At 39.7% G+C, this 16027-nt stretch overlaps 1 protein-coding gene across 1 annotated transcript in view; it reads left to right on the top strand.

The window, feature by feature from the left end:
• abcc1 (ATP binding cassette subfamily C member 1 (ABCC1 blood group)) overlaps nt 1–16027 on the top strand; it is a gene marked incomplete at its 3' end in the record, with an annotated part of 263456 nt that overhangs the window by 246248 nt on the left and 1181 nt on the right. The window lies entirely within an intron of this gene.

The following is a 16027-nucleotide window of genomic DNA, read 5'->3' as shown; positions in this document are numbered from 1 at the left end:
GAGAGAGAGAGAGAGAGAGAGACAGAGAGAGAGAGAGAGAGAGAGAGAGAGAGAGAGAGGGGGGGGGAGAGAGGGAGAGAGAGAGAGAGGGAGAGAGAGAGAGAGGGAGAGAGAGACAGAGACAGAGAGAGTGAGAGAGATGTTAATAAAGTTATTATATTATATATATTAAGTCCAATTATATTAAAGAATTCGTTTAGAGAATTAGCTCAGCTCTGAGAAGTGAGAAAAAACGGCATGTGAAAATAATATTTCTGCAAGCAAGCAACAGGAAACCACTGTTGTGCGCAGATGCGCAGATGCGGAGGAATTCTGGGATGATACCTGCATACCGCATGTCGTGAGTTGCAGCAGCAGCAGCCATCAAGTTAGCTGAAGCAGCGCACGTCAAGTTTCTTTCATGTGAGTATAAATATTTTTTTTATAAATTTGCCAATTTGCGGTTATCTGTGGTCATTTAATCTGTTCGGATATGCAATTTGTAGATGCAAATTGCGTGAGCTGCTAGCGCATCTTTTATAGTTAATGGCTGTTCAGTATAATTAAGCTAACTCGGTCTCCATTGTCTTCTTAAACAACTGCCTGCATGCATGCTGTGTGCAATTAAAATATTATGGCACACCGAAATGATGTTGTTTCATGCAAAATATTAAGTGTTCGATATTGGGTCAAGTGCAAGTGTGAGTTATAGTGCAGGTAAACATGGCGTCGCCATGCGTGCATGCATGCTGTGTGCAATTAAAATATTATGGCACACCGAAATGATGTTGTTTCATGCAAAATATTAAGTGTTCGATATTGGGTCAAGTGCAAGTATGAGTTATAGTGCAGGTAGACATGGCGTCACCATGCGTGCATGCATGCTGTGTGCAATTAAAATATTATGGCACACCGAAATTATGTTGTTTCATGCAAAATATTAAGTGTTCGATATTGGGTCAAGTGCAAGTGTGAGTTATAGTGCAGGTAAACATGGTGTCGCCATGCGTGCATGCATGCTGTGTGCAATTAAAATATTATGGCACACCGAAATGATGTTGTTTCATGCAAAATATTAAGTGTTCGATATTGGGTCAAGTGCAAGTGTGAGTTATAGTGCAGGTAAACATGGCGTCGCCATGCGTGCATGCATGCTGTGTGCAATTAAAATATTATGGCACACCGAAATGATGTTGTTTCATGCAAAATATTAAGTGTTCGATATTGGGTCAAGTGCAAGTGTGAGTTATAGTGCAGGTAAACATGGCGTCGCCATGCGTGCATGCATGCTGTGTGCAATTAAAATATTATGGCACACCGAAATGATGTTGTTTCATGCAAAATATTAAGTGTTCGATATTGGGTCAAGTGCAAGTGTGAGTTATAGTGCAGGTAAACATGGCGTCGCCATGCGTGCATGCATGCTGTGTGCAATTAAAATATTATGGCACACCGAAATGATGTTGTTTCATGCAAAATATTAAGTGTTCGATATTGGGTCAAGTGCAAGTATGAGTTATAGTGCAGGTAAACATGGCGTCGCCATGCGTGCATGCATGCTGTGTGCAATTAAAATATTATGGCACACCGAAATGATGTTGTTTCATGCAAAATATTAAGTGTTCGATATTGGGTCAAGTGCAAGTGTGAGTTATAGTGCAGGTAAACATGGCGTCGCCATGCGTGCATGCATGCTGTGTGCAATTAAAATATTATGGCACACCGAAATGATGTTGTTTCATGCAAAATATTAAGTGTTCGATATTGGGTCAAGTGCAAGTGTGAGTTATAGTGCAGGTAAACATGGCGTCGCCCTCGTGCGTGCCATGCATGTCAAGCCGCATCTCCATTTTAGGTTTGTTTGCACATTATGTCCTATTATCGGGTTTGAGGGAGATTAATTTGGTTAGGTTGAGTGTCATGCAGGCGTCGCGTCCTCATGGCATGCATGGTCGAAGCCACATATCTCCATTTCTTTGAGCTTGTAAATTGATGTTTGTAATAGATATATATTTTTGACAAAAGGTGGTTTGAGAGAGATATTAATTCACGCTCTCATTCATCTCCGGTCTCTCTCTCCCTCCCTCCCTCTCTCTCTATCTCCTCTCTCTCTCTATCTCCTCTCTCTCGCTCTCTCTATCTCCTCTCTCTCGCTCTCTCTCTATCTCCTTCTGATTGATGGTTAAACATTCAAACTGTGAAAATTATGATCATGTTTTTGTAAGCTAATATATAGTATGAACTTGTTATATTGAGTTGTAAGTTATTCTGGTATATGTTTCATGGAGGTCTTGTTAGGGATTACCTATCCCTCGTGAATTCTTAATTGATTTGCCAGTGGGCCAGTCGGCCGAAAGACGAAGCGGAGACAGAGTATTTCTCAAACGGAGCTTTTATTCATTAGAGAAGAAGACAGACAGTCACCCCGCGCGGGCACATCACCAGTAGACAAAAGAGAGCCGGAGCCAAGAGAACAGAATGTCCATATTACATGTCACTTTATACACTCTTAGAAAGGGGAGGGGGGTGTGTGTATGTCTCTGTGTGTGTGTGTGTGTGTGTGTGTGTGTGTGTGTGTGTGTGCTGAAAGGAAGGATTTTGCATGTATAACTGCCAGAGAGAGAGAGTGAACTAGGATTTTGCATGTTCTGCTACATGATTTTGCATGTGTGTGAGGAGGGAGAGAGACACAGACTTCTAGGCATATTCTTCATTAAGGCTTTTAGATATATAGAGGATATTCGACATCAATGAACTGAAAAACCTATCAGTCTAAACGTTGTATTTTTTCCCTTGCCTTTCAGGTAGCAAGTGCTGCTGGGAAATATTCAAATGAGCCAAACAGTAAGCTGATTATTTTTAAATATAAAAACATATTTGTGAGATGGGACTGTATCGTTGAGACCAGAACATAGTTTATTAATCTGTTTCCACAGAGCTCAGTTTTTTCTCATAGTTCCAATATGGTAGTCTGGCAGTGTAAATTGTGTGCAGCTTCTTTGACTTCTAGAATACAGTTATTTAAACACTACTGTTGTGAAGGGCCAGATTAAACTGAATATATATATGTATCGTTTGATATACTTTGTATATTATTTATATATATACACGGAATATCCCTTTACCTGCGTACAGACCAGAGTAATATTCGCTCTCCTATTGGACAGCGGCCCCAGGCGCCAACGACCAAGCCCCCAACGGCAAGTTCAAAGGCAACTCCGGGCATGTCAGTACATGCCCAGAGTCTGCATAGTAATACGAGACAAGAACTGAGGTTGGGACTAGATATTCACCTTACGTATAAATACGGCGCAGGTGTAAACAGCAGTAGTCTTACCAAAACCTTAATACCTTCACCACGAGTCAACGTGCAGTGAAGTGAGCAACCTTGCATCTAAATAGAGCATTGAGAACCACGTGCGAATAGAATGTTAAAGTGTCAGAGTTTAACGCAGTAACGTTGAGTTCGACTTAATCTAATGTGAAGTAATAGTCGATCATTTATTGTGTATCGTGCGGCTACAGTTCTTCCGTGACCATGATCCATCGGTTCGTCGTGCTTTAGCTAGTGCACTTATCCAGGCTGTGCGGCCTAAATCCGTGCCCACACCCGAGGAGTCCTAGGCGAGAACCGATGGAGTTGTACACAGGAGAATCGACACCGGTGATTGCAGAACCATTTCTGGTTGGATTATATTGCAATCTTTAATACAGTCAGGGTTTTGTAACCCCTCAGTTACAACTACAGACTGCAACACAGCCACTTTTCCATAGTCAGTCCTCTTCCATGCCTCCATACTGATCTGTAAATTTAAGACGCTAAATGCATTGAGTACTCATTTGTCAAGATATCATACTGCACAACTTAGCAGTAGACCAGAACAGAGTCTGAGCCCTGTGGTAATAAAATGCCCTTTGTGCGCATTTCGGGAACCCTTTTCTGAATCAATTTTCTTAAGTCATCTCAGAAAGCATTTAAAAAATAATGAAACAGTGACATGCCCATATAAGGATTGTAGCTATAGCACAAATGTTTACTCTTCATTCAATTGCCATAAAAGCAGAGAACACCAATTAAGTCTTGCATCAGACTTAAAAGCTGTCGTTGTTGAGGATCCCCAAGACAGGATTTCTGAGGTCACTAGTGATTTGCATGAAGAATGTCCAGGCCAGAGCATAGAAGTGGTGGATGATGATGATCAATGTGACACTGACAATCTAAGAAATCAACTTAAAATGAACGTATCTTCCTTGTTCCTAAAGATGCAGGCTATCGTCCATGTCTCAAACACAGCTAACCCTACTGTCCCTACTGTCCCTACTGTCCCTACTAACCCTACTGTCCCTACTGTCCCTACTAACCCTACTGTCCCTACTAACCCTACTAACCCTACTGTCCCTACTAACCCTACTAACCCTACTGTCCCTACTAACCCTACTAACCCTACTGTCCCTACTGTCCCTACTAACCCTACTAACCCTACTGTCCCTACTAACCCTACTAACCCTACTGTCCCTACTAACCCTACTAACCCTACTGTCCCTACTAACCCTACTAACCCTAACCCTACTAACCCTACTGTCCCTACTAACTCTACTAACCCCTGCTGCATGTTTGGACCATGCGATTTGAGGCCAAGCACCGCTTTTTCAAAAGAGTGGTGCATGACACTCAAAACTTCAAAAATATCTTGAAGACGATGGCAATCAGACACCAACACATGATGGCATATCATCTTGCTTCACCATCATATTTCAAGCCAAAAACCCAGGCATCCAGGGTTGACTCTGTTCTGGTTTCATCTCTACCAGCAGTAGCTCAGGTACACATTAGAGGACACACAGTTAGTGACACAATCTACCAGACATCAAAGGTAACCATTGATGGCACAGACTATGTCTGTGGAATGTTTCTCTCCGTCAGAGTCAGTGGTGGACTGTCTACATTTAGCCAAATAGAACAGATCTACCTTGTGAATAACGAGGTTTCTTTTCTGTGTCGAGACTATGACTCCTGGTATATAGAACATCTTAGGTCCTATGAGCTGTCAACCACACAACCACATATGTCCATCTACCTACAGTCTGGTCTCAATGATACAGTCCCACTCTCAGCATATATGATCTATGGTCTGCTGCTGCTGCTGACTCCCAAGCGATTCATTCAAGTGAAACGGAAGGTGAATAGTTATTTTATTAATCGATTATTGTGTCTTTATTCACTCGTTGTGTAATTGACCAGTTTATATTCTGTATAAGTTCATATTCTGTATATGTTAATAATGACGCTTTCTGTGTTGTGTTTATGACTACTCCTTAGGTCCTTGAGCTGCTGTCTGTCAACCGGACCACATCTGTCCACTGTCCATCTACCTGCAGTCTGGTCACAACGATACAGTCCCACTCAGCATACAAGATCGATGGTCTGCTGCTGCTGCTGACTCCCAAGCGATTCATTCAAGTTTCCATAGCACAATGGCAGCTGCCTCCCCACAACCCATGATCCTTCGTGTTGTTGAGACAGACCGGGCTAGAAAATTAAAACTCAGTTCACGACCCGCCTCTGTTGATGCACTGATCACGATTATAAAAGAACAGTTGGAAATAGACCTTGACTTCAGTTTGCTGTATGAAGATCCAGACTTTGATGGGAAACTTACTTCCCTTGATGACATTACGGAATTGCCACAAAAAGCTGTTGTGCACATTTCACTTTCACTCGACTCCAGCTCTCTCGCATCTACTGATATACTTTCAGATATGTCATCTCCATAACGTCTAAGCAGATGGCCTCCAGGTCCTTTTCCAGTTCCTTCATTTGCATTCGATGTTGAGCTGAAACTTAGAGACGGAAACAACGAATTTGAGAAGAACAAGAGACACCTTAAGTTGACAAGAGACCTAAAGCACGACATCTTAGAAAAGCTTGCATCTACAATGTATGCTTTCAAGGCTTATCCAAGTGATAAAGAGATAGCAGTGGCTTCTGCGGCTCTTGTCGCCAAACATCCCTGCTTGAAGGAAGCAGGATCTGAGACCGGCTGCAATGGATGGAAGAACAGCATCAAATTCAAGATGGGCAATTTCAGGAACAAGCTGAGACGGGCAGGATGTGAGGAGGTCACTGTAAATGCTGGAAAAAGAGGTAGAAGCAATCCTGATGGCGAACCTTCACATTCCAACATTAAAAGACCCAAGCGAGCAGAAGTAAACTTCCTACCCAACTATCCCCAAGGAGAGGATTCCTTGAGGCTTGAGCAGTTGAGGCAGACAATTGCTGAAGAAGTCAAGAAGACTGAGAAGAACCTGCCCCTCATTAGAAAGCTGATGCAGACCACATTTGCCCTGCGCCGACAGACCATAGTGAAGTCCAGCCCACCAGTGAAAGAGCTCATGGACCTCTGGCCTGCTCTCAAAATGGAGTCTGAGGTAATATAGATCAGCTCTCTCTTTCCTGTGTTAACATTTGGCACATTCTGTGTGTTTTAAAGTGAAACTTGTGATTCTTAAGCCTGGTTTATATACTCTAGCGGCGCATCTGCGTGTGTGTTCTGTGCGCCCCCGCAAGCTAGTCATCAGCGACCGATTCCGCAAAGCATGTAATGACATGGTTGACCAGAAATCCCGCCGTCATGCTCTGAAGCCCAAACCAAACAAAGTAAGAGATCCACCAAGTTGAAGTGACTAATTGATGTTGATATACTATATTGTCCTGCTGTTTTTAAATATAGGTGTATGCAGAGTTCCAGCTGATTACCAACCAGAACCTGCCCAACACATTCTACGCTGAGCTTGACCGCCATCTTCCTCGACTGATGACGTTATTCAGACAGAAGGCGTCCAAAACTGGGAACACAGCAGATGCTTTGGCTCACATTTTAAAAATCCACGATGAACAGGTGAATAGATTATTATACATGTCATAGGTCGAACCTCTGTAACATTGAACAGGTTCAATGATTCAAATGAGCTTTTGAATTTTACAATTAGTCCACCATTGTGTTTGCCATTTTTCTGATTGCATTAAAGATGTGAACATGTTATTTGTGGACATATCTGATTGGACTGTTTAAAATCCGCTTTGTTCAGTAAACATTTCCATATAATACAATTCTTTTTCTTCTTCTTAATCTTACATCTTAATAGGAAATCCATGATGTTCACACCAGGCGTACCACTGTTCTCCATGCCCTGCCTGTGTATCTGCATGAGGAAGTCGCTGGATTTTTCAAAACCTGCACAGTGAGTCTGAGTAAAAATAATTTACAGTACAACTGTATATTAAGTGAACAGTTAATCAAAATGCTAAGTATCAGTCTTCCTTCCTTCCAGGTCTCCCTTGTGAAAGAGATATTTGATCTCGACGGGACTAACCTGGTTAAATAAAAATAACCTTCTCACCAAAAAAAAATTTCTAACTAAAATATAAACAACTTACAAACACAACTCCATATACTTAGCTTTGTGCTGCACTTTGTAGAAACCATGGATTTATTTGTGATTATTATGTCTCTTTCATTCCTTCAGGACATGTCTGATGAGCCAGAGCTTCAGGGTGTTGCAGTGGCCCTCCTTACTGTCATCAGTGACCATGCATGACACAAGTCCAGTTCACTACCAGCCTGTGACAATCTCTGATTGGTGATTCCTTCCTGGTAATGTTTGGACTAATCTATGCACTACACCTCAGCTACCCCAAGGGACTTACCAACACTTTTGAATTCATTCAGAAGATTTTACTAGGTCTAGAAGCTGGTAAACTGTCGCCCAGGTTGCAGACTCTCAAGAATGACTTGATGATGCAATAATTTTTTTCTTCTTCTGATTTTTCAATGGATTTTCTCCCCGTCCCAATTAGTCGTTGTGCCAATCCCCCCCCCCCCCCTCCCCTACCTGGTGCTGTATGCATGTTCTCCTACGAGTCGGTATAAGGGCGTCCCGAGTCGATCGCACGCTTCCCCCGAGACATGCGCCGACAGCCAGTGACGTCTTTTCACTTGGCAGCGAGGGCTCTCATTGGTGAAGTGTAACGCGTGGGAGGGCACGCTATCTCCACCAAGTCCTGCCCCGCTTAGCAAGCGCCGAGACCTGACCTGTAGGCGTCGCTGTCCACAACGCCAGATTCCCACCCGCCAGCTTCCCCACCCCCTAATACTGCCGAATTGTATTAGTGTGAACGGCCAGCCAAGCTGGTGACAACGCAGGGAGTTGGATTCGAACACGCGAATCCAGTGTCTCCAGCGTTGGTGACGAACGCAATCTCCGCTACGTCACCTGACCGCTCTTGCATTAAACTTTTGAAGGTATTATTTTGACATGACAAGGAAATTAATACCTCACCCCACATCCTTCTTTCAGATGAGTTTCTACTTTCTATTCCTTACTGTAATCAGTGATCATGACACAAGTCCAGTTCACTACCAGCCTGTGACAATCTCTATTGTCATTGAAAGTCATATCATGATCAGCTTCCCCAGATTTGGTGATTCCTTCCTGTAATGTTTGGACTAATCTATGCACTACCCCAAAGCACTTACCAACACCTCAAAAGTGTGTCTATAGAAACTCATCTGAAATGTCTTGTCATGTCAAAATAAAACCTTCAAAAGTTGCTGTACTACTTTGCAGATGTTCAGCCAATAGGTCCAAACTACTCAATGTACCTTGTTCTTTATTTTTTATGTAATATGTTTACATTTGAGAGTTTTACAGTTTGAATTTTCTTAACCGTCTATAGCTGGCATTATTGTAATTTCATCCAAGTAAGTTTTAGAGTTGAAAGAGTTTATCAGAATCTCAAAGGCAACATCCAAGTCCCAAACGTTTGTTTCTCGAGGAACAATAGGAGGCAATGGGCATAAATGCCACTCTGCTCTGACTGCTTCCATTGCTTGTAGGCAGTGGTAGAGTTAGTGTTCTCAGTACAGAGTACAAGGCGATATACCAGGAGCCATAAACGCAACACAGAAGCGTTATTATTAACATATACAGAATATGAACTTATACAGAATATGAACTGGTCAATTACACAACTAGAGTGAATACAGACACAATAATTGATTAATAAAATAACTATTCACCATTAGCTGGACTCAGTTCCGTTTCACTTGAATGAATCGCTTGGGAGTCAGCAGCAGCAGACCATCGATCTTGTATGCTGAGAGTGGGACTGTATCCTTGAGACCTTGTAGGCAGTAGTATACTGCCCTGTCAAGGGCTAACCGCAGTAACTTGAAAAAAGTAAAAATTTAGTTATGAGTGAAATTGACCTTGTCAATAAATGTTTTATCTTGTGACCAAGTTTCAGATGTTAATGTCGCTCAGTTTTGGAGATATGGGGTTTTAAAAACTGCAGTAACAACAAAATCACACTCAAAACCCAGGCAGACCGCAGTAACTTCCAAACAGTGAAAAATGGCTTTAAAGTGTTTTGACTTGCCATCCAAAATGTGTTATAGGTAAATAGATGATAGTACCCAGATTTAACATGTATTAATGAAGTAATCTTTAGGCATACAAAAATATGACATAATTATTTTAATTAACCCCAAATAAGCAGATATTGCACTCTGCTGCACGATTTCCTTAAATAATTATACAGGTAATGTACAGGCAAAGTGCAGTAACTTCAAATACAATGTTGTTTTCCCTCCAGCTTTCATAACTTAACCTAGCCATTTTGAAAATGAAATTTAATACCTGAATATATTGGAATGATGATGATCCAAATAAAATGGCTAGGTGAAGTTATGAAAGCTGGAGGGAAAACAACATTGCATTTGAAGTTACTGCACTTTGCCTGTACATTACCTGTATAATTATTTAAGGAAATCGTGCAGTAGAGTGCAGTATCTGCTTTTTTGGGGTTAATTAAAATAACTACGTCATATTTTTGTATGCCTAAAGATTACTTCATTAATACATGTTAAATCTGGGTACTATCATCTATCTACCTATAACACATTTTGGATGGCAAGTCAAAAAACTTTAAAGCCATTTTTCTCAGTTTCACTGTTTGGAAGTTACTGCGGTCTGCCTTGACAGGGCAGTATAGTTAGTGTACTGTATAGTGTTCTTAGTACAGAGTACTGTAGTGTTCTAGTTATCATTCTGCAAACATAGCCTGCTCTAAATGACGGATGGTGCCTCTGACATTCTGACTAACTCTTTCAATGAAAACACCATCTTGTTCCATGATACATCATGGAGCAAATACATGCAGCTGCATTTCCATATGTAGGTGTGTGCACTATTAACAGTATTGCCAGCTGTATAGCATGTAATGTGGATTGGTATTTTGGTTCCACATTGGCAGGACCCAATATACAGCACAACGTTTGTGAATTTTACATGTGCCAAGCGGATTGACAATTTTCAGATAATCTATACATTTTATTCTGTACTGTACATAGATACACTGTGTTATCCCAACGGTCACAATAGTTGCCGTCAACATGTTTGCTCATTCTATGACCACACTATACAAATTTGAGTAATTCAGCCAGGATGTAAACGGCTCTGGTCATGTGCACTGCACATATTGAGACCCTTTATTATTTCAATATTTGCTGGAAATACATTGATACATCATTCAGTAACATTTTCAGAGCCTTATAACAAACATTATTACACTATTGTGACCAGAGGGATTAAATGTGTAATATACATTACATTGTATGTACATGTTATAACATGCATGTATTTATTTTCTATATATATTTTCTATATATATATATTTTCAATTTTAACATTGCCATAATGTTGGAGAGGGCAACACAATGTTTTTGTAAGATAAATAGATGTATACTCTTTGAATAGAAATAAATATAAAGAGTTTGAAGTTGTAACACAATGTTTTTGTAAGATAAATAGTTTCGATGAAGAACAAAACCTCCTAAATGCATACAAAAAAAGGGGAAAACTTCATATCTGCACTTTGCAAGGCACTAATACCTGGTCGGTATTGTTAACATATATAGTCCAAAAACAGTGTACTGTGTTTACAGTGTTATTGTACATTGCCTACAGATTATATATGTATACTCTTTTATACTCTTTGAATAGAAAAAAATAAAAGAGTTGTTTGAAGTTGATATAATGTGCTTGTGTAGTTATTTTTCTGTTAACTTTTTCACATGGATTTTAAAACTGAACCTTAAGTTATAGTAACTGCAAATATTTGAGTTGATTAACTTAAAAATTTTAGTTGATTAACTTTAAAAAAAATTAGGCATGGGATGGCCTCAATGTCGTTGAGTTCTGTTAACTTAATCACATGGATTTAAGGTTGAACCTTAAGTCACAGTAACTGAACATATTTGAGTTGCCTCCACTTGAGAACCTTAAGTCACAGTAACTGAACATATTTGAACTGCCTTAACTGAGAACTGTAAGTCACAGTAACTGAACATATTTCAGTTGACACCACTTGAGAACCTTAAGTCACAGTAACTGAATATATTTGAATTGCCTTAACTGAGAACTGTAAGTCACAGTAACTGAACATATTTCAGTTGACACCACTTGAGAACCTTAAGTCACAGTAACTGAATATATTTGAATTGCCTTAACTGAGAACTGTAAGTCACAGTAACTGAACATATTTCAGTTGACACCACTTGAGAACCTTAAGTCACAGTAACTGAACATATTTGAACTGCTTAACTGAGAACTGTAAGTCACAGTAACTGAACATATTTGAGTTGACACCACTTGAGAACCTTAAGTCACAGTAACTGAACATATTTGAACTGCCTTAACTGAGAACTGTAAGTCACAGTAACTGAACATATTTGAGTTGACACCACTTGAGAACCTTAAGTCACAGTAACTGAATATATTTGCATTGCCTTAACTGAGAACTGTAAGTCACAGTAACTGAACATATTTGAGTTGCCTCCACTTGAGAACCTTAAGTCACAGTAACTGAACATATTTGAACTGCCTTAACTGAGAACTGTAAGTCACAGTAACTGAACATATTTGAGTTGCCACCACTTGAGAACCTTAAGTCACAGTAACTGAATATATTTGAATTGCCTTAACTGAGAACTGTAAGTCACAGTAACCGAACATATTTGAGTTGACACCACTTGAGAACCTTAAGTCACAGTAACTGAATATATTTGCATTGCCTTAACTGAGAACTGTAAGTCACAGTAACTGAACATATTTGAGTTGACACCACTTGAGAACCTTAAGTCACAGTAACTGAATATATTTGCATTGCCTTAACTGAGAACTGTAAGTCACAGTAACTGAACATATTTGAGTTGACACCACTTGAGAACCTTAAGTCACAGTAACTGAACATATTTGAACTGCCTTAACTGAGAACTGTAAGTCACAGTAACTGAACATATTTGAGTTGACTCCACTTGAGAACTGTAAGTCAGAGTAACTGACCATATTTGATTTGACTTAACTGAGAACCTTAAGTCACAGTAACAGACCATATTTGAGTTGCCTTAACTGAGAATTGTAAGTCTTAGCCAACTGAAAACATTTGAGTTTATCAACTTAAAAAAATTGAGGCATGGTATGGCCTCAATTTTTTTAAGTTCTGGAAACTTATTCAGGTTTACAGTGTACTGTTATGATGCAAGTGCTCTGATGTTGTGGGATGGAGAAAGCTAAGGTTAAAGTGGGAGAGGCCCATAGTTAGTCTTACAGGGATTCTGTGTTTTAAAGGTTTTACAAGAGTAAAGGGCGGGGTCGTTTTTTTCAATTGAATACGATTACTGGACTGGTTTTTCGATAATTTTCAATTACCGAAGGGTGGACTTTGGTATCCGTAATCGTACAGTCTAATACTCCATGCAAATATGTTACACATTGGTCAGATACAGACCTTGAGTAGAATTAGCTGGGAAAACCCTGAAGGACAGATCAGTTTGTCTGCAAATGCTAAATGGAGCAACACGCAGTAAAGTAAACAGGACACTCACTTTAGAAACTTAGAGTAGATGCTAAAACAGATTGTGAACCACTTTAAATTAGGTTCTGTCAGCTTGACCTCGATAGATGGTGATTGATAAGTTAGGTTGCCATGGAAACATACTGGGAAGAGCAGGGTTACAGAGACTGGGAGGGTTTACGACCAAGCTTCAAACGATAATCTAATGAACAGACGCACTGCTAGAAGACATGTAGGATTTCCCTCCTTTTTGGGAGACAGCAGTTTGATTACAAGCAATATCTAGTTAAAATTAAGCAATAACAAAAGCTAACAAAATATAGGACTGGTGGCTTGTCCATCTGAATAAAGGGATATTAAACACTTGGTTTATATTATAACTGGAATTATTGAGCAGATCGTTTGGTATCGTTTGATTCAGTGGATAAGAGGGGCTGAAACTTTACTTCAGCACTGGGACATAATGTCCAAATATGCTGTTATAATCCAACTGCTGAAAACAAGTGTATTTTTAATCAATCAAAGACCTTGTGTGACAAACACAGTTGCATTTACGAAGAGGGAGGCTTCCTCCCTCTGGTGCACATTCCAACAAGGGCTTCAGAACTGGTTGGCTGTGGATAATATTCTTTTAACTGTTTTAGCTTAAATCAAACAGTACAAATATTAAGTAAAGAATCTATATCTTTGTCTTTAAGAGGTAGATACTGATCGCCTAACTCTAATTTGGAAAACATTAATCTAAAAGGTTTAATTGGAAGAAAACTATTTTCTTAAAACTAACAGAGGGAGGATCGTCTTCCTGACTCACAAGCCAGAGGCGGGCTCTGGCGTGTTTTGATTGGTTGAGGGTGGGTGTCCTTCATGCAGGGGGGCGCAGGCCTGAAAAGGTTTAAATGTCTGTGCCCGGGGGAAACACACAGACACACAACAGACACAAGGCAGATGAGGCCAGATGGAGATGATGAAGATGACGAGGAGAAATGGCCAGAACTGAACACAGGATGAAGGCGCTCTGCTCTGCCATGCCAATGATGACTACGACTATGTAAAATGCCAAACGAAGACCAAACCTGCTGAAATAATGATTTTAACACTGGAAACCATCCAGAGAGAGTGTGTATTATAATATTTCAGAGAGCTTCAAAGACGACCACCTTCAGGGACTCTTTTTAAATAAAAGCTCTATAGTATACCACTCCAACTGGCTTGTGTGGACTCCGATTCTTCTGCACAAAAACATCTGCACTAGACCGGTGGTCGAACCAGACACGTAGCCACAGAAGAAGCAGAGTACTGACCCAGAATATACGACATAAGTATTTCACAATATAGGTATTACTGGTTGTACAGAACAAAGGTGTTGGCACACAGTAAATTTCGCTGAGTATATTTTACTCAAACTGAGTACATTTTACTCAAACTGTACTGGTCAACTCTAAAATGTTTCCATTGCGCCCATTTCTCCAACACAATGTCACGCAATAGATACCAGATAATTTGGAGGTTCCTACATTTTAGCAACGAGACGGCAGACAAGGCTGATAAACTGTACAAAGTACGCCCGGTCCTAGATTACCTTGTCAACCGATTCCAGGAGCTATTTCAGCCAGACCGGAATATTAGCATAGACTGAGTCCATTTGGGCTCAATTTACTGTGCACATGGATATATTTGAAACACTATTCTTGGTCCACTTTCAGAGTAGCAATGTTGGTCTCGCTTGTCAATGCCGTTCATCAGTGTCCTGGTGTTAGCTGCTGATCATTTTCACAGAGTTTCACAGAGTACATATGGCTCACTTTACTAACTAACACACTTTACATGTACATATGTGTTCTGATGCACAAACATAATGGTTATCTGCCATTTTGTCAGGTCAACACTAAACATACATCATCATTTATTTATGAATGTACTTGAATATATGAACACATGGTGCACACAAGCTAAGCTAATCGTGCATGCATGGTGGTTACACATTGTATGTTGTTTTTGCTACTTTATATATGTCCAGGTCAAAAAGATGCACTTTACATGTTGTACCAAATAGTGCTTTACCTGAAGTGAATACATATTGTCCACTTCAAGTGGCAAGTGTTATACACAGTTCATTATGCTTTTTTTATAGCATGTGAATGCACTTTACATGTGCTGATGCACACACCCAATGGTGCTTCATCTGAAGTGAAGATATATATATGTCCACTTCATACAGAAGACATTAGTATGCAATGATTTTTTATAGCATGTGTGAACACATGGTGCACACAAGCTAATGGTTATATATTTTATGTCGTTTTTGTTCATTTATATATTTTCGGGTCAAAATGAATGCACTTTACATGGCGTACCCAATGGTGAATACATCTTGTACACTTCAAGTGTCAAGTGTGTATATACAGAACATTATTATGCAATGTTTTTTTTTACAACATGTGTGCCGAGTATCTGTTGAACACATGGTGCACTTGCTAATGCAATTACTACTTATCTGAAGTAAAGAAATGTCTTCCACTCCATCAAGTGTCAAGTGTTTATTATATACATTACATAATACATTATAATGCAATGATTTTTATAACTTGTGTCTTAGATTATAATATACAGAATACATTATAATGCAATGCAAAAATAAGATAAGATATTCCTTTATTGATCCCCTTGGGGAAAATTCAGGCATCATAGCAGCATGGGAAGGGGGGGGGTTACATGTGTCAGAATACCTGTGGACGACTACACCATGATATGCAGGTAAATTCATCACGAACAGCTGTGAAGACATATTAGTATGCTGAGAGATGTATACAGTAATTGTGTGAAATTGAAGCGATATATATATACATTATTATAAAAATGCATCTAGGCATACGTGATCGATAAAAATATCCCTATATATACTATATGCATTGCATTTCATGAATGATAAACACCACTAAGTGTTTGACAGTGTATGACATTATGCACTTGGAATAATTTATATGCAATCATGATGCCCCCCCCCCCCAATTTATGGAATGTGAAGCGTATGCAGTTTTGCTAAATTGCTGCTTTTTATATAGATATTTTGATTTACCTTGAAAATGTCTATATGTAATATTAGTATGCTGAGAGATGTATACAGTAATTGTG

Source organism: Notolepis coatsorum (genome assembly GCF_963971535.1).
Source record: "Notolepis coatsorum genome assembly, chromosome: 12".
NCBI classification, from domain to species: Eukaryota; Metazoa; Chordata; class Actinopteri; order Aulopiformes; family Paralepididae; genus Notolepis; species Notolepis coatsorum.
The sequence above is the reverse complement of the archived record's forward strand: the minus strand, read 5'-3'. Positions and strand labels throughout refer to the sequence as shown.